General features: G+C 42.3%; 1 long non-coding RNA gene across 1 annotated transcript in view; it reads right to left on the bottom strand.

Annotated features, from left to right (window-relative positions):
* Positions 1-429: 429 nt before the first annotated feature.
* LOC109321160 overlaps positions 430-2,602 on the bottom strand; it is a 3,734-nt gene continuing 1,561 nt past the window's right edge. The window contains exon 2 of the long non-coding RNA XR_002103992.1: positions 430-660. This is a non-coding gene — a long non-coding RNA (uncharacterized LOC109321160). The remainder of the gene's footprint in view (positions 661-2,602) is intronic.

Raw genomic sequence — 2,602 nt, 5'->3', positions numbered from 1 at the left:
GCCTGCAGCAGCCCAAACCAGAAGCTGGGGGGTGCTAGAGCATGTCTCCCTGCTTCGCTGGAGGAGACAGGTTGAGCGAAGGCAAGGCTGCCCACCCTGTGGGGTGTGGGGAAGTGGGGGTTTCAAGGGAGGTGCAAAGCATTGTGGGATGCTGAGGGACTGTGAGCTACTTGAATTTTGAGAAGATCTGGGACAGAAGTTCAATAAACCTATTTAACCACCATGTGCCCCCACTGAGGAACATGGAGACAGGAGAGCAGCTCTGCTTCCCATCCACATGCTGCTCCCTGACTGGCTGGGGCTCAGGATGCCTCAGTGCAGGTACTGCCTGCTGGCTAGCCCTGCATTGAGGCACCCTGAGCTCCAGCCATTAGGGACAGTGTCTACACATGCACTGCTGTGCATGAAAAAACTTGCAAATACAAGTTCCAGCCTGCTGAGGAGTTTATTAGTTTCATGCACCCTAATAGAGGTGCATGTGTAGATACCAAAATGCTTCCTATGCAGTTAATTGGTCAACTGCGCAGTAAACGTCTTGTGTAGACACACCCAGCGTGACCACAAATAGCAACAGAAAATTCCCTTGCCAGAGGGGAACATCCTGCTGGCAGAAGTGTGCCCAATTCAGGTCCTGTGTTTGTGTCACCTCTGTACTGTTGCCTATAAAAAATAATTGGGAAGAAAAGGTAAGTATCAGGGTAGAAACATGACAATCTAGTAGCTGCTATAAATCACATAATGTCAGGGACTACAACCCAGAATTAGGGAGCAAACCTTACATTCTCCTTCCTTTATCAAGTAAACCTCAGGTATAAGAGAGAACCTAACCCTATAAATCTGCCCTGAACAGAGCAGCAATTGGATGTCTAATCTAGCCAGGTCACCAGCAAAAAGACTGCTGATGCAACACCCTACTAATCTGCCAAGACACAGGGGGCTGTGAAGAAGGCAAGGTGTGAGAGTTAGGGAGAATGGGGAGTTATTCCCATTAACAAGATTAACATAATCCATTTAAGATTTTTTTACAGTGTGTCTGATACATAGCAGGGTTTTTTTTTCCAAGTAGAAAACCTCAGTCTATTAAAGACTGGATGGGTAAGGTATTAAAATGCTAGATTTGGCTTTCTTTTCAGTAACCCTTTGGCTTTCACATTCTAAAGCCCTACATCTGCAATTTCTAAATCATTATTTTATTGCCAAACTATTGTACGTATTTCAGGATGCCAGCCAATTTCTAATAATGGCATCATTAAGTGAGAGCTATTGCAATGTTAAATGTGGTATTACTTTGCTCATTTTGCCAATCAGTGATGTCAGTAATATCCTGTTCTTTGGGAACCCTAATTAAATTCTTTCATTGAAGTAATCAACATTTGTGTTTCCAACTACTTTGCAAATACAGTAATTCTTTGTCTGCCAGCTGTGAGAATTTCCTACCCTACATTCTCACATCAGCAATGGGGAGAAAAAGTTCATTTCACGCTTATGTAATGTATTCATGTTTGAGGTGAGCACATTAGAATGTTTCATTTTTAACACTGAAAAGCCACAACCTAAGACAGCCTGGAAGAAGTTCAACACAAATACAGATCCGATTAAAAAAAAAACCTTAGAAGAAGATATCTCCAGGAAGTAGTCCATTCACTAAAGAGCAAACAATTATTTCAATGTAGAAAGAATAAATGCATTGCAAGATCCTTTTTCACATGCATCTACATCATACAGAACTAATGGCATAACAATAATTGAAGCATATGGTATGTTAAAAACTATTCTAAGAAAGACTTGTATATAAAAAGGTTTCATATTCCCTAGTAGATTCAGAAACATGAAATTATCCAGCAACCCTGCGGGCGAAAGAAATTAAAAGAAGTTGCTGTCAGCATCCAAGATAAACATCAGAAGTATGTTGTGTTGTGGACTTTTACTACTTCTCTAGCACTATTTCAAATGAATTCTTAAATCTTTTCATAGACTTCAAAGAAAATTGGACTGAGCTCTAGTGTATCTCCACACTAATTCTAATATCCAAAACCACTTAGGACCTAACAAAGTATGTTATATCACAGTGGCAGAGAACACAGTTTTCTGCTGAGGACACAAGCCTCCTTACCAGCTCCTGCACTGTGTATGTTTGTGCCTGCCCTATGTATGACATGGTGAGCATGTCCTGGGGATTGCCCATACCATCACTCTTGATCATGTTGAAAACCCAGGTCTTGCGTATGGTTCTGTAAATGCCTTCAGGGCATCCTCGCTGCCTTATTGTGGGCTTGCTATGTACAGCATGGGAATACATGGATGGGGCTTATTCCCTCAGTATCAAGTCTGAGCTCTCCTGTGCTGCCATACCAACTCAAGTGATTGGCTCCAGGAACGCATTTCACAAACCCAAGTTAGGTGATTAAGTTCCTTGTACAGTGAAAGGGGTGAGTTAGGCACCTTGAAATGGGATTCACAAAAGACAGCAGGTTGAATAGAGGTGGAAAGAGAGGTGGGGATGTGGTACTCTATATTAAGGAGGAATACATATCCTCGTCAATTAGCAAGAAGTCAGGGGAGGGGCACTCTGAAGTGCTTTGGGTTAGAGTACAAGGCAGTC

Source organism: Crocodylus porosus, unplaced genomic scaffold (genome assembly GCF_001723895.1).
Source record: "Crocodylus porosus isolate Cpor-Errol unplaced genomic scaffold, CroPor_comp1, whole genome shotgun sequence".
NCBI classification, from domain to species: Eukaryota; Metazoa; Chordata; order Crocodylia; family Crocodylidae; genus Crocodylus; species Crocodylus porosus.
Note: the sequence above shows the minus strand (reverse complement) of the source record. Positions and strands in the feature narration are given on the sequence as shown.